Genomic DNA, 21,717 nt, shown 5'->3' on the forward strand with positions numbered 1-21,717 from the left:
AAAAGAGAAATCAAGAAACTGATCCCATTCACGATTGCACAAAAAACCATCAAATACCTAGGAGTAAACCTAACCAAGGATGTAAAAGACCTATATGATGAAAACTATAGAAAACTTATGAAAGAGATTGAAGGAGACACCAAGAAATGGAAAAACATTCCCTGTTCATGGATCGAAAGAATAAACATTGTGAAAATGTAATTACTACCCAAAGCAATCTACACATTTAATGCAATCCCCATCAAAGTTGCACCAACATTCTTCTCAAAGCTAGAACAAACTATTCTCAAATTCATATGGAACCACAAAAGACCCCGAATAGCCAAAGTTATATTGAAGAAGAAAACCAAAACAGGAGGCATCACAATCCCAGATTTTAGCCTCTACTACAAAGCTGTCATCATCAAGACAGTATGGTATTGGCACAAAAACAGACACATAGACAAATGGAATAAAAGAGAACCCAGAACTGGGTCCACAAATGTACGAGCAATGTCTGTATTTATATATTCCAATTCTTGTGAGAGTAATGAAGCTTATATGTACATTAATTTCCTTTAATTATGAATATTATTGGAAGGAATATCCTTGAATATGTATATATGCCCTCTTACTTTTATCATAGAACAAATTCCTATAAGTGAAATTTATATCAGAGTTATGTATATGTTAAAATTTAGGGATTAGAAAGGAATATTATTGCTTCCCAGAATCTACATTCTAAGCAGTAATTTTGCTAATTTCCATCAAAATTATATTATTATTTTTGTCAATGTTATATTGATAGGCAGAAAATAGGCTTTATTTATATATATATAAAGCCATATATCTTTGATTATTAATGTGGTTGAATATTTATTCTTACTAATCCTCTGCTTTTCTTTTTTAATTTCATCCTTTATGAATTTTCCATATTTATATTAAGATACTAGTTTTTGTTATTTTATTATTGGTTTGTTGGATTCTATTAACATGACTGTTGATACCGAGCACTGCCGTATGTTAGACACTCTTTTGGCATCTAGGCTATAGGAGTGAGCAGAAAAAACCAAAACAGTGACAACAACAAAAAATTACTTAATTTATTAATACCTTTTTTCCCTCCACTGAGGGATAAACACATGCTATTTTACCCAACCTTTCCAATAATATATTTACAAACCACTTCTTAAACTAAATGCCTCTACAATGTGTCAATGTATACATGATGATCTGATTCCTATTATTTTTCCTTTTCAGAGAATGATCTCACTTCCTAATTCTGGGTCTTTCCATCACATCGATATTAGTCTGTATGAAGTATTAGAATGCAGAAGAAGAAACAACCAACCCTCTTTTAAGGATTCCCACATATCCACAGGTTACCTTTGAGGAAAGCCTGGATCCTGGGATTTCTCTTACCAAACCCCAGGCATGCCTTTATTTTCATTCCTATAAGGAGTAAGTAGAATGTTCTTGGCAAGGAAGGGAGCATCAGCGTCAACATCATCATCAGGAGGACAGAATGGGGCAGGAAGAGGAGAGAATTGGCTTGTCTTTGCTCTGTAGGTTCTGAGCTGTTTTCATCTCACTTGTGAAAACAGGAACTGTTTACAAATGAACGAGAGAAAAAGAATTTTAGCTCTGATGTTCCACCTAGTTAGAGACTTGAGAAACAGGAAAGCCTGTCCAGACAAGAATCTTCCCTAAAGTTATCACATGTCTACCTTGCAGGAAGACTCTACAAATGGATGAATGGCTTGGCTACAGTGAGAGCTAACCAGAATTTCCATCAAGTCACTCTTCAGAACTTCATCACAAATTTAATTTGAATCTTTTATGCTTGTAAAGCTTCAATATTTACTCTTCCCAGCCTGCATTCTGATTTTACTTTTGATCGCCTCTGCCCTTGCTCTTTCTAACAAGATGTAAATGGGAAGTGTCAGAATGTTGTATCAAAAACCATTCAGATTGTTTCTGAGTGGGGTGCAGATAAGCATCCAAACTTTTGAGTGCCTGTTCTAGCCTACTACATCTTTCAGCATACCTTCCAGAAGCAGTTCCTGGGCTGTGACTAGTATTTCCCATCACTGTAACTCACAAATGAGTCTTAACACCAAGGGGTATAGGGCAATTGACAACCTCAGGGATAAGCCAAGTAAACTGTCATCACCAAGGCTGATATTTGGTGGCTGCTGTGTCCCCTCCCCTGTTGAATGATGGGCTAGCTACATCAGCTTAATGCATGCATCGTTTCATGGGAAAGGAAGCCCTTGAATTTTAATCTCACAGCAGTGTCAGCTATTTCTGTGTGTAGATTTTTATCATCAACTCTTCAAAAACACTAACAAAGATATTTTTAAGTGATTATTTAAAAAAAAACTGAAACTGAAAAATCCTGTCTAGGATTAGTGTTTGCAATTTCTATTCAAATGAGGTAAACGGACAACCTCTCTTGTGCCTAATTCAAGCTATCTTTTTTTTTTATGGGTCATTTACATATATTGACTTCCTTATGGGCGATTTTTATATTTACATAGTACTTCAGGGAGCTTCGGGTATTTTGCAAATATGAAATCACTTAAAGGTCACTAATCTTAATGGTCCTAAAAAAGAGGTAAGACTTTTTTTTTTTTTAAGCATTTGAGAACTACTCATGGTCAAATAATTTTTGTCATTTCTGGGAACAAATGTCTATGACTGCACAGTGTGGAACAGAGTTTTCTATCAGTTGGACCACAGACACAGGAATCCATGGGATCTGTGTCCGTGGTAAGAGTGCAAAAACCTAATGTGGGGTTTAGCCATGAATGTACCACCCTCTGTGCTGAGAAAATTGGCTAAAATTAGGTGCTACTAGAAAAACTTTAGCTCCTGTGTAGGTCAAAGAACATATTAATGACCCCCGCCATTTTGATAAACTAAAAGAAGTCCCTCCCTAATGCGTATTGAAGCCAGGGTTATGATAACCCCTTCTAGTCTGTGAATTGTCTTTGAGGAAGGACTCTAAATAATCATCAAGTGGAAACAGATCATCCTCAAATCAAGTGGTAACACTAGCTCTGTACATTTGAGACCATCAAGTATGGTCTCCTTCAGTTAAATGCTTATAAGCGGAAGTTTGCCAGGCTATCAAAACAAAAAATATGAGCCTTCTGTGTTTTCCTGAAAAGATTTAAGGCATTAAAAATCTATATGAAAAAGTGAAAGTAACAGTAAATTTTGGCTTGGTTGAAAGGTGATTTAATTATTTTTAAGCCTTCATTCATTCATGCATTCATCATTTCTTTATTCATTCATTGAGTACTCGAGCCAGGAGCTGTTAGATTCTATGAATGCCAAAAAGCATAATATAAAATCTTCCCCTGTGGGAGCTGACAGTCTAATCTTACTAGAGAAACAGGAAAGAAGCTAGCTAAAATGCAAGTTGATATTTGTTGCAAAGGTTAAAGAAGTAGCCCGCTCGTAGAATTTAATGGCTCTGAAGTTAATTCTGGCGTCCTTAGGCAAGTCACCTAATCCTTTATAAGCTTCCCTTCTCTGAATGAATGGGAATAATGAGAGTGTCAGTCCTACCATGTGGTTGTCAGCAATTAAGCTGACAATTAAGCTCAATAAATCTCAGCTATCTTCATTGTTGTTATATTTGGTTTTTATTGATGGTTATTTATTTTTGAGAATATGAGAGAGAAAGTGGGTGGGGGAGGGGCAGAGACTGAGGAAAAGAGAGAGAGAACCCTAAGCAGGCTCCACACTCAGGACAGAAGGTAAAACTCAGGAACCATGAGATTATGACCTGAGCCCAAATCAAGAGTTGGTCGGTCGCCTCCCCCACTGAGCCACCAGGTGCCCTCATTGCTGTTATTTTTGTAGGAATAAAGTGTTGCTCATGTATAGAACATGTAGCTACTAATGTCTTTAGTGGGAATAGAAAAGCATCCAAAGGATAGTATAACTTGCTATGAAATCCATCTGCTTACTAGGGTTTTTTTTGCATATGCAAGAATATTTTTCAAAAGTTTTATTTGTGAATTAAATCATTCCTGGGATTTACCTAATGAAATTTAGAAAAGGAGCCACTGTTTTTGGTTAAAGCAAGGCCTCATTCAATTCTAGTACAAAATCACTCCTAGGAAAATGTTTCCTCTTCCTTTTTCTCTGACAAATCTTAATGGAACATTTAATCATTGAGTGTATTTACATTAGAAAATGAAGTGCATATTTCAATCTCTTTCAGAAAAGAATGAATAGGAACACATGCATGGAGTCATCACATTGTCCTCAGGCCGAGTTAATCCGTTTGAACTGGAGCTTCTGTACATTGAAGTCCAGCTGCTAGTTGAAATAGGTCTCCTTCAGTTAAATGCTTATAAGCGGAAGTTTGCCAGGCTATCCACAACTCAATGCCCAGAAATGTGACTTGAGAACACAGGGGGCTACTCCTATTTGTGGCATAATTATAATAATGATTGAAGATGTTTATGTCTGTGATGCAGTCATGTATTGAGAATGACTGACTCACATTGTAAATTTTTAATGTTTATTCATGTTTGAGAGATAGAGAGCAAATGGGGAAGAGGTAGAGAGAGGAGACACAGAATCGGAAGCAGGCTCCAGGCTCTGAGCTGTCAGCACCCAACCCGACGTGGGGCTTGAATTCACGAACTGAGAGATCATGACCTGAGCTCAAGTCATACGCTTATCTGACTGAGGCACCCAGGTGGCCCTGAATCATTTTCAAATGAGAATTATGGGTCTAATTTTTATATATAGGAATGCTGAAAGATAGCAGTTTCTGTTAGACTCAAATTTCTTTTTACAAAGGTTAGGTACAACTTTTAACCAGCAGACCTAAGAGAATACTTGTCTTACAATCTTAAGTGTCTCTGTGCCTATCACAGTATTCGTGAGGTAAGATGTACCCTTTTTGCTTCAGAGCCCTCTCTCCCTCTGTACTTCTTCAAAGTATTGGCTTCAAGTACTCACTCTTAATTGTTTGTGGAAAGTGTGTATCTCTCCAATGCCTGCAAAACTCTGACATTATCTGGGCAGTTATTAAACTGACTCTATCTTAACTCTATATTTATAATCACAAATATTCAGTCACTCTATACTATCTATGGGATTAATATTTACAAATGTAGGGAAGGCATAAGATCTGCTTAAGTTTTTTCTTTGTGGGAAAGAAAGAAGACCTTTTCCTCTTTGTGTTGTGTAGAAGTGTGTGTGTGTGTGTATGTGTGTGTGTATGTGTGTGTGCGTGCACACGCACGCATGCATGAGTATATGTGTTTGTTTGTTTGGAGAGGACAAGTAGAGAAGGGGGAGAAAAAAGAGAGGGAATCCCAAAGACGGCTCCATGCTCAGTGCAGATCCCAATGCAGGGCTCAATCTCACAACTGTGAGATCATGAGCTGAGCTAAAATCAAGAGTTGGAACACTTAACCAACTGAGCCACCCAGGTGCCCCAGATCCCTACTTTTTGTACAAACATGAATGCCATGATAAACCCCAAGCAATGCCATCACATATCCCCGTAACAGCATATTAAACATATATTCTCAAGTAACTCATCTACCCACAGACTTCAGTCAGAGTGCTTTTAAGATGGCTGCATCTGAAATAATAATATATTATCTTACATTGTTTAGGAACTGAGTCTGAAGATGCTTTGTAAAGAGGGATTTCCACAATCATTTGATAACTGAGGAACATCCCAGAAAACTTCCTATGAAAATGCAGGTGAAAACATCACTCATCCAGCAGATAATTTTTAAAATCAGCCCCATTACTTTGCCTTTAAACTTTGTATAGTGAATGAGGTATTTGATAAATGTTCCTCTGATTGGGTAAATGAATAATAAATGGAAGCTATAATCCCAAATCAAGGGCATATACAACCCAAACATGACACCATGAACTTCTCTCCTAAAGAGAGTAAATTCTTCTTCCTGCTTTTGCAGTAGACTATCTAGGAATTTTTCTCAACCTTGGCTTTGATAAACCTTCCGTGTCAGACTCTGGATGGCTAGAATTACCTTCTTGAAGGCCGATTCCCAATCATGTGGTCTTATTTCATTATAATTATCATTATAGCCCTGGCTGGAGGGTTCTGCTTAGTTTTCCAGAGTTACAATTCCCTCTTGACTATGATTAAACTGTCTTTGGATTCATGGGCCTGGAAAATGTGAACAGTCCAATTTAATGAAAAACAATTTTCATAGCCATCTGGCAATGGTCTGAATATTTCTAGAAGTTAACTTTTTGCATATTAAACTTTGAAAAGAAATAATTAAATCAGCTTTCATAATAGCCCACGTGGAGAGAGTCAGCCGTGTATGTTCCCACCAGCCCACTGATTTGTGTATCTATTGTACTTTCTCAGTACTTCTGCAGAGAAATAGATCATTTATATAAATTATAATCGATGGGGGTCTGAGTGCTGAGCATTTTGGAATAGCCTCTTGGGTAAGTTAGATAGTTAGAGACTAAGAAATTAATCTTATCTGCTTGGATTCTTTCATCAAGGCAAGATTTAAATCAATTAATTATAATTTAGGAAATTTTCAAAGCTAAAAAGCTTTCAGAGTGAAAATTGTGTTTGGGTAATTATGAAGAAAGTTCTTCCTAGTTAAAAAGATAGCCTCACAAGATGCCATTTTACAGGTTGTTTAAATTGTTTATAAACTTTCCATTTTGTTTTTGTTTTTATTTTCTGTCTGAAGAACAATGCCAAAATTGTGAAAAGAATTAACCATTTATTGATTATGGCATTTGAGCTTTCTAGGAGTAATAACTCAGAGTTTCTCACAGACAAAGTAGACAATTCTGGATCCTTCAAGCCTGAGTATCATTTGTGAAACTACTAAGTGACACTTATGGCTGCCTGGAGAAATTTTGAAAAGCAGAACAAAACTTAACAAAAATCTCTACTGAGCTTAAAACATGATTTTTATTTAAATTTCTGGTGGGAAGAACTGGTAAATTATGTTCCCTTATATATTTATTTGGATCTTCTATGAAAGTCTAGACAAATAAAAATTCTGAAAAATTGTAGCTACCAAAATATCCTTATTGGCAAACTCTCAGTAGATGGTAACGTCATGTGGGAATGATATTTGTTTGACAGTCAACTTTCATCTTCATTGCTTCTATTCCTATTTCTGCCATTTTTGGTATAAGACTGTGAGTCACACCCCACTCACTCACGGTAATTACTTATTATGCATGTAGATGGATAATAATTTCAGAAAAAACTTGTGGGTCAAGTCATATTAAGAATGCTTAAGTGCATGTATAGATGCAGATCTTATGCATATGATGCTTTGAATATCATTCCACGGAATTAAAGGCACTGGGAGATTTTTCATCCAAAAGTGTTTAGGGCTTATATAAACAAAAAGAAAATCACTTGCTTTATCACCCAATTCTTGATAACGTTAGTGCAAGTGAATGCATTCTGTGAAGACCAAATTATATTTTATCGCTGTTCTAAAGTCCTAAAATCAGAGGTGTTTGCAAAGCTACACATTCACAGGTAGCCAATATCCACAATAATGATGCTGATAAATCTAAATCACAAGGTACATTTGGAATCTTAATTTAAAGCAACACTAATAAAATATGTGATAGAGCTGATAAAACATTCCCTGTTCAAGTAATTAAGCTGATGCAATCAACAGAAAACTGTTTAAAGAGTTAATTGGCTTTCACAAAAGAGATAAATCTATATTTTTATACTATTTTATAATACTCGGTAGGAACCTTCTTTCCCCCGTCTTGGCTTTCGCTGTTACCAAGCTAGTAATCCTTGAGAGGTAAAATAAGGCCTATTCTGTCCCTGCTGCTAATCACTTTCCTAAAATCATAATCCTCCCCATGTCTCCATAATCATCTCCACAGGAATTAATTGTGATGTCACAGAAGGTTCTGACATGAAGTGAGAAAAAATCGGCAGGACGTTGAGCTCTATTAAGATCAAAGATCTTTTTCTCATAAAAATATATGTTGTCTATATATCATGCATTTGTTTAACAATAGGATCTAATTAAGTAAGAGCGAATAAATGGCTAAGAGGTTTCTTTACGTGGAATTTTTCAGACACTATGAGGGTCACATTTAATGATTCTTTAATTAAAGTAAAAATTTATTTGGCAGTTATATCAGAAGTGTAATGTATGCTCTTTCCACTCTCTTGTTTGGGTATGCGTCATGTGTTCAACTGTGTCACAAATAAAATGGCATATCCATCAGTGATTCCCACCCTTAGCTATATCTTGGAATCACATGACAAACTTACAGCTTGACAAACTCCTGGTGCCCTTGATCCCCCGCCCACCCCCCAGAGCATCTGATTTAATTGGCCTGGGATGAGGTCTGACATCAGGAGTTTTCAAAGCTCCCAGGTGATTCTCACGGGCAGTGAGGGTTGAGGACCAGTGTTCTGCATCACCGTGCTTGTGGCAAAAAATTGTCATGGGAAACATTTATTTCATCTCTCCTGGATAGAATTTTTAGAGAGGCCCATATTTTCCAAGTGTGGTTTTATCATCTCCAGATCGTATCTCAGAATTTAATTTAAAAAAGCACAGCATTTTATGGAGAATTTAGTGGGAAAAGAAGCTGATGTGTGATCTTGGGACATGAAAGCAAACGCTTGCTAATTACCCAGGAATAGTGGCAGAACAGCAAAGTGTAAGATGCGACGATGCTTCTGGGAAAAAGTTTTTCCCAACGAGCAGCTTTCAACCCAATAACTGCAGCATCTACTGGGCTTTTGTTATGAGCATCTGTGGCATACTCACCGGGAACTTCCAAAAGTATGTGGGATGCAGGAGGTTGTAGAGGAGACTTATGAAGTAAGAAGTTCATCTTTTTAATTATTATACATAATTTTATAATTGTCAGTGTCTACCATATAGAAGGTATTTGAAAAACGGGAAACTCAAAGGAGTATAAGAAATACCTCCAGTGTTGAGGTGCTTAGGTGGCCCAGTCAGTTAAGCATGACTCTTGATTTCAGCTCAGGTCATGGTCTCATGGTTTGTGAGTTCAAGCCCTGCGTTGGGCTCAGAGTGGACAGTGGAGAGCCTGTCTGGGATTCTTTCTCCCTCCCTCTCTCTCTCTGCCCATTTTCTGTTTGCACACACATATTCTCTGTCTCTCAAAACAAATTCATAAACATAAAAAAAGAGAGAGAGAAATATTTCCAGTGCCATCCCTCAACTAAAAGTAAGCACAAGAAGTGAGTTACACACTCCCCCGCCGAGAACACGTATTGGTACATAATAGGCAAACCATTCAGGACCACAGAAAAGCTACAGAGGTGACTGCATACATGAGAACAGTTCCTTTACCCTGGACTCTAGCTTCACAGTCCCATGGGCTCATGGCTTGAAATCCAAGTCATTCCCAAGGCTAGGTGACTACACAGTTCACAAGTCTGACCTCTAGATGCAGACCTAGCAATTAAGTAATCTCAGATTTCCTAACAGAGGAAGAGAGATACTTTTGAAATCCTTAGGAACTCTGCTCAAGTCTATGATACTATCCAAGATCCTTGCGGAGTGGCATTCAGAAAGCCCACTTGGGAAGGTGTGTGAGGGCATGGGAGCCTGGAACAGTTAACCGGATCACTCTTCTTTGGAGCCATATTTCCTGCGGATTGTTTGAGTTGCCAGGATCAGGGACCGCTGAGTTAGGCTACGTGTGTAGAAATGGAGTTATTTTACCAGGGATGCAGATCAAGCCTGTCTTATCGTTGAATGCTAGAATCAGATAAATGCACTTATTTTTCTAAGTGTAGCAGTGGAGGCTTTTGTTATTTTGTTTGTCTTTTTTATTTATTTTGAATGAGAGAGAGAAAGAGGGAGAGTGGGAGGAGGAGCAGAGAGAGTGAGAGAGAGAATCTCTCCAGGGTTCCTGCTGTCAGAGCAGGGGATGACTCAAAGTTCTATCCCTGGAACCCTGAGATCATGACTTGAGCTGAAACCAAGAATCCAACAGCTTAACTGACTGAGCCACCCAGGCACTCTAGCTTTGTGTTACTTCTTTTTTAATTAAAAAAAAAAAGTTCTTTTTAATGTTTATTTAAGCTTGAAAGAGAGAGACAGAGAGAAACAGCATGCAAGCAGGAGAGGGACAGAAAGAGGGACAGAGTGAGGGAGAAAGAGGGAGACACGGAATCCAAAGCAGGCTCCAGTCTCTGAGCTGTCAGCACAGAGCCAGATGCAGGTTGGAACTTACTGACTGTGAGATCCTGACCTGACCGGAAGTCAGACCCTGTACTGACTGAGCCACCTAGGCACACCCCCGCTTTGTGTTATATATTTTTTAAAGCTAATTTACAATGTAGCAGTTCATCAGGACATGTATATATCAATTTTTATTGTAGTAGAGAGCTCAAATGTTCTCCACAAAAATGTCAAGGGCTTTTGAATTTCTGGACATACATCAAGACCAAAGGTAAGACTTGAGTCAGAAATGAGAAGATCAGGGATAACAAATGCAAAGAGGCCAAGCAGCCAGGAGAAGAGAAGCCAGGTGGGGAGGGACAGCAAAACACGCTTAACCAAGAATGGAGGAGGATTTTAAAAGCTTAAAAGCAGGAATAGTTAAATTATGTGGATACATGTTGCTGTAATTCCACTAATGTAACATCATTATTATCCTCAAAATAGGATGACAAGTATATTGAAAGTAGCTGTCTTTGTAAATCATGTTTTAGGAAAAGGAAAGCAAAAAAAAAAGTGATTTCTGAATGCTTGCAGACAGAAAAATGATATAGTTAAAAAGTTAAGGAAAAGGAGGTTGAGAAATCAACAAAAGTATGAAATTGGACTTGCCATGGGATCGCTCTCTGAAAAGTCAAGAGACTGTAGGTAAAGCACCGGACACCACACTTTGCATACAAAAAACATGCATTAGGGGCACCTGGGTGGCTCAGCCAGTTAAGCGTCAGACTCTTGGCTTCAGCTCTGGTCATAGTCTCGCGGTTTGTGAGTTTGAGCCCCATGTTGGGCTCTGAGCTGGCAATGGGGAATCTGCTTGGGATTCCCTCTCTCCTCTCTCTCTCAAAAAATGCAATAAATAATAGCAAACTGGTCACCATCATTATTTTGTTACTATTTTATTAGTGTTAGTGCTGATAAATGTTGATGGTTATATATAACCTCCTGCATTATGGAGATTCATTTTAAAGGATATGATATTCCAATTTAGATCATGAAAGAACACTTGCCCTCCATTTTTAATTCGGTTGATACTCTCTAACTGATTTCAGCTTATTCCTATAACTCAAGCAAAAGGCCCTGTAGGCAATGCACCCCAAGAGAGGAACCCAAACTACCCCCTCCAGCAATATCTGCCCTGAGGCCCACAAGAGTTTCTGAGAGTGACCCCAAGACAATGATCAACTTGACTTATACTGGCTATCTGCGTGTATCTACCGACTTTGTCCCACATTTTTCTCACATAAACCTGGAGGTATTTTTAGAACTCTGAGCATTAGTGCACAATCTTCCTGGTGTCCACCTCCCTGAAATAAGTTCCTTTCTTGTTTTACCACCGCTTGCCACTCTTCCTCTGGAGTTTGTCAGTGGTGAATATCCAAACCTGATCTGTTTGGATATTTGGTGAATATCCAAACCTGGTGCTCTTGAACCCTTGTGTCCTGGTAACAATAACAGTGATTTGTGGTATGCTCTTGCAAGGATGTGGGTCTGAACCAAACTGACTCCATGACAGGCTTCAAGTTTCCCCTCTGACCTTGGAGTCCCAAGTGTCAGTTTCTCAGAATCATTAGATAATAAAAGGGCACAGATTGCTCAACCGGGGACCACCCTAGTAACACCCAATCAGAAGCAGCCAGCTAAAATGCTTAACATTCCTAAGGGCAGGCCTAGAGATAGAAGCTATAGATAATCACTTATTGCTAAAGGCTAGTTACACCCTACGTGTGGGTACTGGGTCCACTCTGTAATTGGTCAATACTCTAAATGTAGTGATTGGGTCCCACCAAAAGTAATGAACACTCTAAGCAATGTGTATGGTTAAAGTTCCTGCCAATGGTGTTAGGCAATGATGATTGGATCACTGTGCCTGTGTTACAATTTCCTGTAACTCCCCCTTCCCAAACCCCATAAAGGCCCTACCTTGCCTTTGTTCGGGGCTCTCAGCATGGATCCACTGCATTGGTGAAGTCTGTGAGCCCGAGCCTGAGCCTGTAATAGTAATAAATCCCTTTGCTTTTGCACATGTGACTCGGTCTCCCCTGTGGTCTCTGATTTTTGGGACGATATTGAAATCTGGGCATAACACTCTCATATCCTGGAATATCATGGCTTGATCGGAAGTAGATTTAGTATCTCAGAGTGTTTGATTCCAAAAGTATTAACAAAAAAAAGTCCTACTAATCTGTTTTCTTCTGGACTACCTCTCTCCATTAGCTGAGAGTAAAAATGTCTGTCTTCTCCTGAGTGGTATTATGCTTGATAATAACAAAACAAGACATGTGGAAGACACTTGGTATAGAAATCTAGATTTCTGAACACACTTGTATTTTCTAATTTCAATGTTTTCTCTTAGAAAGAATGAAAAAGACAAGTAAATAAGTGATCTGAAGGTGTGGATGGGGACGGGGCCACGACGCTAATTTAGTTTCCTGAGAAAATATCCCTGATAGGAAGCATGTTCTTCTTTGCCCTTTTCTGTGAATTCCTTTTATTAAACCATGTTTGAAAAGCCTACTTTTTTTGATATATTAAAACAATAAGGGTAAATCTACATTTACTACAAAGATAAATTACCCCCAAATCTAATGTAGAGAAAATGCATTTTTGCTTTCCTAATAACACTAGAAAAAGAACTGGTGATCAGATTTCCTATTAGCGAAAATAAGTGCTTTAATAAACTGCTGGGTATCTCCCAGGTACTGTAAATGTCAGCTGCTCGTAGCCCTGGTCTCAATAATGTAATAGAGAGCCATATAAACTCACATACCTAATCGAGCATAAATTAAGCACAGTCTTTGGATGACTTTACCATGTAAATGCAGCTTTTTGAAGAATGTTTTAATTTTTTGTTTAATGGTCTTGCCAGTTTTCTACAATCAAGGATAGTAAACCGCATCCCTCCTGACCCTTGTATGTTACACGGTGATGGCGTTCAGGGAAGGTCCCCCAAAATATGGCACTTTGGCATATCATTCATTTTGAATTAAAATTACATAAAAATAGGCTATGCAAGAAGGACACCCTCACCATTTTTTGTCTCCCTGATAGCAGGAAATAAATCTGCAAGTGAAAGAAGTTAGTTACCTTCCTGATGCCAGGAGGGAAGGCTATATCCCTATCACCAGAATAGGAAATCCAGGGCTGAGAAGTTTGTATAAACAAATCTTGTTACTTCTTTACTAATTTACTAGCTTAAGAGCCCAAACTTCTTTGTCCTGTCAATTCTTCACAGATTGTTGTTTCTTCATTTAAAAGGGATAAAAGCTGCCTGCTTTGGTCACTTCTGTGAGCCTCATATTCCTGAGTTTCTATGTGTATGAATTAAAGTTATTTTTCTTCTGTTATTCTGCCTAATGGCACTTTAATTATTAGACCAGCCAAAACACCTAGCGGGGAAGGAGGAAAAACTTGACCATCCCTACAACTAGAGCCCATGAAATTCTCCACTTTAATTTTATTAATTTTAAAGCAAAAATTCTTGGTCCCACATTCCTTAAAATAGCAATACAACAGTATGCAAATAAAACATCAATTATAATTCAGGTTGCATAATTTCTTATTTCTATCTTTAGATGAAAATACACTTAGATTTTTTAAAAAACTGTATTTGCACATGTATGTATGTATACATACGTGTGTGTGCTTTTGTGTTCTGACATTAAACTACCTACATTTAAAGTATCTGATTAAGGCCCAGTTGGTAATGTATTTGACATGTAAATAAAACAAATCAGAGAATGATCATTAATAATTTGAATGGTGTTGAATTTCCCTGTTCTAATTATTATGCTAATATTTCCATGTAGCACTTATAATTATTTTATTACTAATATCCATTTCTCCTATAAGTGATTAGAATATATATGTGCTTATAATTATACTTACCCATAGGAACATCATAATAATTAACTACTCTATAATCAGATATTTATCACCAGAAATGTCACAAACATGGTTAAAAATTGTAATTCCTATTGAATAGCATAAAGGTTTTTCAATGAAAACAATTTGTCTCCTCTAACAGGATTATTAGGGAAGCAAATTTAGATAATTGATCTTTTAAAATCAAACACCCCTGATGTTGACCAACAAAATCTGAAATGTTTGCTTGCAAAACATAGTATGTTTTCTATAATTGCAATTTAGTTACATCCACAATTGCTAGATAATCTGGGTGGTATGATTAAAAGAGCACTAACGTGAAGCTCACTAAACTATTGAATCAGATAAAGGGAAAACACTTTATAACTGGATGCTGCCCTCTCTAAACAGCTAAGGAAAATGACATTTCCTAGTGTTTCCTTAAAATGGGAATGTCTGGGGTATCTGGGTGGCTCAGTCAGTTAAGCATCTGACTTTGGCTCAGGTCATGATCTTGCGGTTCATGAGTTTGAGCCCCACATGGGGTTCTGTGCTGACAGCTCATAGCCTGGAACCTGCTTTGGATTCTGTGACTCCATCTCTTCTGTCCCTTCTCTGCTTGTACTCTGTCTCTTTCTCTCTCAAAAATAAACATTAAACTTTTTTTTTTTAAAGACAGGAATGTCTGAGAGATTTTCCTCTAGGCTACCAGAAGTTTGTTAGCTAAAATCTTAACTGGGGTTGTACTTTTGGTTTGGTGTGTTATAATCTGGCTTTTCTAATGTGTTTACAAGTATTTTGCTACCATTAATCTCTTGTTTCTTCCAGTATATGGTGATTTATGCAAACACATCAAGCTAGAGTCTGTTAGTCTTCATGGTCAAATATGAATATTATAGTAACAATAATATATGGACATGCATATTCATAACTAATTCATTAAATAGGAATTATTAAATTCATTTCCTAACTTGGAAATCTGGAAATGGAGCATCTTTCCATATTTGTTCTTAATAGTCTGTGGTGATCAAATGTGGTGACCTGATTTGATATATACCGTGCCTGACAGTCATGTGGTTCTGTCCCCCCTTCCCTGTGACTTCACTTGTGACCTTCCCAAAATAGTCTACTTGGTTTAAGATAATGATCTTCTCAAAGCAAAAATTTCAATTTTGATCTCATATATTATGCTATTTATGATGACTTTTAATTCAACAAATATTTAAATTTTAAACAAAAATTTATACTTGTGAACATAAAAGAAAAGCAACAGATCAGCAGTAGCACTGTATTTAATTACGATTTCCTAAGAGAGAAAGAGAGGGACAGAGAAAGAGAAGAATGCTATACAAATAGATGTAAATTATCAGATACAACTTTGCTTCCCCACTTACCCCTGGAATCTCCCATAGTCACCACTCCGACCAATAGCTGGTTTCCTTGCCCAGGTCATCTGTGAACCCTACCAAGTGATAAAGTTTACGAGTCTTGGATTCTTACTCTGAAAAGCCTGCGTCTCTCCAGGTGGTCCTTTCCGACTCCAAACTCCTATGCGTTGGCTGTAGAACCAATACTAGGAAGTCCCAGGGTTATGATATTTCTACCTTGCCAGCGAGTTTTTCAATTCCAGAGGTCACATTACGTTTCAATTCTGCTAAATCTATTAGCTTTATGGGAGTATTGCCTGATGTGGTGCCGAACGTTCTGCCTTTGGCGTTCCAAGAACAGAGAAGGGAAATTAGCTTTTGCGTTAGCTAAATTCCACTTCAGTGCAGCAAGGAAACCATGGCTCACATTAGAGGCAAAATGGATATTTAATTTAGACTATAATATTGTCCTAAATTCCCTGTGATGCTTTCCATTTCCATTCTTTCCCCTTCGGATGAACTGACATAAGTTTCATTTTTAGAATGAAAAGCAAAAAGCTTATTCAGTTTAGGCTGTCACAGCATAGAGACAAAAATATAATTCAGAATTATCTTCCTTTAAAATAAGTCTTTGAATTGACAGTGTAGTATTGTATGCTACATAATACAAGCTTTTTATGTAGCATTAATATACTACCTTACAGCCTTGACAATTTACGCTGACGTTTTGTATTAACATTGCAGTTAACTATTTGATGATACCACACTGCTGGAATAAGAAAGTATTTTAGTGGCTGATTTTTTCCCTGCAGCACTAATACAAAAAGCAATAATTTGCCCATCATGTCATTTATTATATTTCAGGATCTTTTCCTGAACACCCCAAAGCATGATTGTATTAGAGTTTACATTTGGTGAACAAGTACCGCTATATAGATTCATTTGTCTCTTTGACACCCCAAAATGCCACATGGGTACATTTATTAATCAAATATTTAGGCACGCTCAGGGAGCCTTTTTGCTGATTTGTCTAAGCTCTATGCTTTTCTCTTTTTACCTTGAATAAGAAATTGGCTTTTGATTGACAATAAGTGACAGTGAATTTTATTTTGAATTTGCTATTATGTCTAGAAAGTCATACTTTATGTACACAATATGATACCAAAAAAAAAAAAAAAAGGCAAGTAAGTCAACTGGCAACTGGGCCATCAATGTCATTGACTTGATTTAAGATGGTGATTTTTCTCAAAGCAAAAATGCCAGTTTTGATCTCATGTATTGGGTTATTCATGTTGACTGTGTTTCAATAAATGTGTAATTTCACAGAAAAATTATGTTTATAAATATAAAATGTAGCAGCAGAAGATGACCCATAATATGTATACAATTATACATTTCCCAAGAGGGAAAGAGAGGGAAAGAGGAAGGAAGGAACCTGATAAACTATCAAAATGCTTTGAGGAAGTAGAAACATTCATAGCAACCAAAAACAAACCTATATATATATATATAAAACTTCATTATGCAGGATTGATTTTCTAAAGCAGTCATGCCTTAATCATGCACGTGTTTACTTCTTCAAAAGAAGAGATACTAATATTTTCACTCTTCTTTCAGTTGCCTCCAGATAATTTTGCAATTGTTTCCAATTAAGAAAAAAATGTTCATTCCATTTTTATGCCAGAGGATATCTGTCACAGAAGCACTTCCCAATTTTAGCTTTAAAACAACAATTTTTCATTCTTTGTTCAGACAGCTATGGTTCAAAATTGGCATTGTTTTATTGTTCTATTACACCCTTACAGGCATTTTGTCTTTTGAAAGTTCTTGATAAAGCTCACGACAGGTCACGAGGTGCAAATCCAGCAGTTTCCTCAGTGGTTAGTAGCCAGCTGCTATTGAAAGACCTCTGTACCCTCTCTGTTTGTGTGCCTCAACACTGGCTACTGATTTTCGGCAATATTGAGACAGTTGAATTAAATTCCTAGACAAACCTCATATATATTGCAGGTGGGCAGTCTGGGAATTGTAATCAAAGCAACGTGAGTTTGCTCTTTGGTGAGTCACCGATAGAAACTGTACTAGGTGAGTTGCTGCACAAGAAAAGTTTATTTGCAGCAAATAAGGAAATCATGGGGAACAACTTCCAATGCCACGACTCCCCCAAGCAAAGGCAAATGGATTCCTTTTATTTAAGGATAGGATGAATATTTGGATAGCTAAACCTTGTCATCCTATGTAGAGTTGGGCATAGGGTCATGCATGTGCCTTTAGGAAAATATTTGCCTTTACATATATTAAAAAAATTTTTTAATGTCTTATTTATTTTTGATACAGAGAGAGACAGAGCATGAGAGGGGGAGGGGCAGAGAGAGAGAAGGAGACACAGAACCGGAAGCAGGTTCCAGGCTCCGAGCTGTTAGCACAGAGCCTGACACGGGGCTCGAACCCAGGAACATGAGATCTGACCTGAGCCGAAGTCGGAGGCTTAACCGACTGAGCCATCCAGGCGCCCCTTGCCTTTATATATATTGCATGCTATGTATAATAAGCTTGTGTTTCTGCTTAGGCAGAGATTTTAATATTATAATAAGGTCAAAGTAATTATCAGTCATTCCAGAGATCACTCTGTGGCCCATCTGCATCAGTCAGGATTTTAGCTCCAACTTGTCTCCGTGGTCTGAGCCACCAGAGCTCTTTCTCTAGGCAGTAGTATCACTTGAGGGGTAGTTTTGATTTCCGTCACGAGATGTTATGTCCATAGGGTTCTTTACCTTATTTAAGAGATGAGCTAGAAAGAAGAACTTAAGGAAAAATATGAAACAAACTTCAGTGAGTGAGTGAGCAGTAAAGGTCGGGTTTGGGGGGTTAGCTGATGATGGGATGAAGGGCAAGATTCTCAGAATGTAAAATTTTAGAGAGATAATTAGCATCATAGGTTATTTTAAGATACAACCATCAGAGAGAGAAAGAGGAGATGGGGGGGAAGAAGAAGAGGAAGAAGACAGACAAGAAGAAGGAGGAGAAGGATGGGAGAAGGAAAGAAAGAAGGAAAACAGACAGGAGGGAGAAGGGAAAGGAGATTCTGTTCATGAAGTGATGGAGAGCCTCTGACAGTGGTTTTTAACCTCTTTTTTATGAATTTTTAATTTTTTTTTTGAATGAGATAGAAACAGTGTGTGAGGAGGGGGTGGGAAGACAGAAAGGAAGAAACAGAATCCAAAGAAGGCTCCAGTGTCCAAGCTGTCAGCACAAAGCCTGACATAGGGCTTGAACTTACAAACCACAAGATCATGGCCTGAACTGAAGTCAGATGCTCAACGGACTGAGCCACCCCATTTTTGATCCAAAATTTTGTTTATTTGTTTTCATCCTGAAAATAATGAACTCATCTTCCAGAAAATGATTAGTCTTTTTTATAAGAACATTAGATAACACTTCATTTCCCACAAAGCTTCCAAAGTCAATATACTTAGAAAGAATTATTTAAAAATGCTATACTTTGATTTACATTATCTTCTTGTAAAGGACACAGATCTGCCATTCATAGAAGCTCAAGAAATATTCTACTTAATCAACTAGCTGAAGGGCGTGCACCTGCAGGAGGAGGTGGAGACACAGCAAATTGTTTGCACTTAAATTTTGTGGTACTTTAAATGTTTGTTATATCAGAACAGAACTTCCTGTCTTGGGGCGCCTGGGTGGCTCAGTCGGTTAAGCGTCCGGCTTCCAGCTTCGGCTCAGGTCATGATCTCATGGTTCGTGGGTTCGGGCCCTGCGTCGGGCTCTGTGCTGACAGCTAGCTCGGAGCCTGGAGCCTGCTTCCAATTCTGTGTCTCCCTCTCTCTCTTACCCTCCCCTGCTCGCTCTGTCCCTCTCTGTCTCTCAAAAATAAATTTAAAAAAAACATAAAAAAATTAAAAAAAGAACTTCCTCTCTTATTAGAAACCCCCCAAAGTTAACTTTGCTTACCAGGTTCACCTTTGTACCCTTTTCCTGCCAAATGATTTTTCAAAATATTTCAAAATATTTTGCTTTCATTCTTCCTCAAAGAATTGTTTCCAATTACAAATATTTTACCACAATTATAGAAGTTTATTTTTGGTTCATAGGAGATAAGGATATTAAATACTTTGTTAGATGAAATGAGGACTTACTGTAATTGGAATAATATTTCATACTTTGATAAAATAGGTTTTAAACATCTGTTGAATAATACACAGCTAATCTTAAAGAATCATGTACATATTTTTATCCTTGGATTTTTTAGTATATCTAGAAAAAATTGGTCATCATAGACAAAAGTTCAGTTAGGTTTTAGTGAATCAGTTTCAGTTACCCTTAATGCATAGACTTTTTTTAGGGGGTAAGGAGAAGATGGGTACAAAGAAAGAGAGAGAGGATCTTAAGTAGGCTCCAAGCCTAGTGAGGAGCCCCAGGATCTCAGGACTGTGACAGCACAACCTGAGTGGAAATTAAGAGCAGATGCATAACCGACTCAGTCACTCAGGCACCCTAGACCTTTCCAAGACTTTTTTTTTAATATTTTATTTTTATTTTTGATACAGAGAGAGATAGCATGAGAGGGGGAGGGGCAGAGAGAGAAGGAGACACAGAACCGGAAGCAGGCTCCAGGCTCCGAGCTAGATGTCAGCACCGAGCCTGACGCGGGGCTCTAACTCACGAACATGAGATCTGACCTGAGCCGAAGTCGGAGGCTTAACCGACTGAGCCACCCAGGCGCCCCTTCCCAAGACTTTTTGATTTCAAAATGTATAGGAAAAATAGGAAGACCAATATATTTAAATCATACCCATGAATCTGTAAGGAGTTTCTTGAAAACCAACAGATTTAATCTCTTTCTCCCACAACTAAGGTTAGGGTCATGCCTTACTTTGCTAAAGTGAGGGAAGGACTCATGGGATCATGATCTAAATCTCTTAGGAAGCTTTACAAATAGACTATGTGGAAATTTAGGACTTAGAATTTGAGGTTCTGAAAATGGATTCTTGAAGAACTGTTCCTGTGGGTACCACTGAGAAAGTCTTTATGTACCGATCAGTCTTCCTGTCTGAAGTCTGATCATCTCAATATGAAATTCAAGACTTGTGACCTGGCATGCAAGACTTCCCTTGCTCTGGCTCTGGCTAGATCAATCCCCTGTCCTTATCCAACCCCCACCCCCACCCCAGCCAAAACAAACTTGGAGTTCTTCATATACCATGCTATTTCACAGAGTAATCTCATAGATCTTCTCTTTCACCGAATAAGTGAAACATATCTGTTTATGTAAACACCTGCACATTAGATGAACATTAATATGCAGTTTTCATGATTATAGCATTAAGTCTAATTTACAAGATAATTTCTGAAATCCTGTGCATGGTCGGGATACGTTCACATTTGACCTCATTGTAAACTATCTAGTTTTTGTGGCATATTTTAATTCCATCCTAAACCTTACAATCATCACCAGCCCCAAATTCCTAGACCCCAAAATAATGGGCCCTTAAAAATAGCAAATGATGAATTATCTACCATCTGGGCATTACTGAAACTGAGGATTTAAAGGGAAAAAATGTCAACTCTGCCCATGCAGCAGTTAGATGCCACATCTTAATTTCTATCTCGCAGACTTAAGTGTTAGCGGTACCCTTTTTTTCTGGAGTGCACAAGCACATGCCCTGCATTATTTGCCTACTTGGGACTGTCTCCACACAGGGAAGTGATTGCTATTTCTCTTCTAAGACACAAGGGGGAGCGGGTGAGAAAAGGGAGGGGAGGAATGCCCTGAACTTTAGAGGCATGGGTGGGAGTAGCGGTGCGCGTGGAGGGGCAGGGGGCATGATAGATTATTTTCTCACTACAGCTGAAACTTTCTTTTCTTCAGTCGTAAACAAGTTCTATTTTTCAGGCAAAATTTTAAATGGTTTAAAATGTTATAGATAAATAAAAGATTGATAGATGATAAGAGTATATCAGCATCATTGAAAAACTTACAGGAGGTTAGCTGACTCATACGGCCACTTTACATGTATCCTTGCTTGTGAACATGGAGAAGAACAGAAAAGCATAAATATATATTTTTTCTCCTGCATAGGAATATCAGTTGATCTACAAGTGCAATGCGCATGTAATCAAAGTTATAATGACAGACTAGAGGAATCCGATAAGAAAAATAAATTATATGGACACTCAAGATGATCAAATAGTTCTCCTTCAGTCCCCTATGACTATCATGTGACAGATTGACTGTTATACCAAATAAAAACATCATA

Source organism: Suricata suricatta, chromosome 9, assembly GCF_006229205.1.
Source record: "Suricata suricatta isolate VVHF042 chromosome 9, meerkat_22Aug2017_6uvM2_HiC, whole genome shotgun sequence".
Lineage (NCBI taxonomy): Eukaryota > Metazoa > Chordata > Mammalia > Carnivora > Herpestidae > Suricata > Suricata suricatta.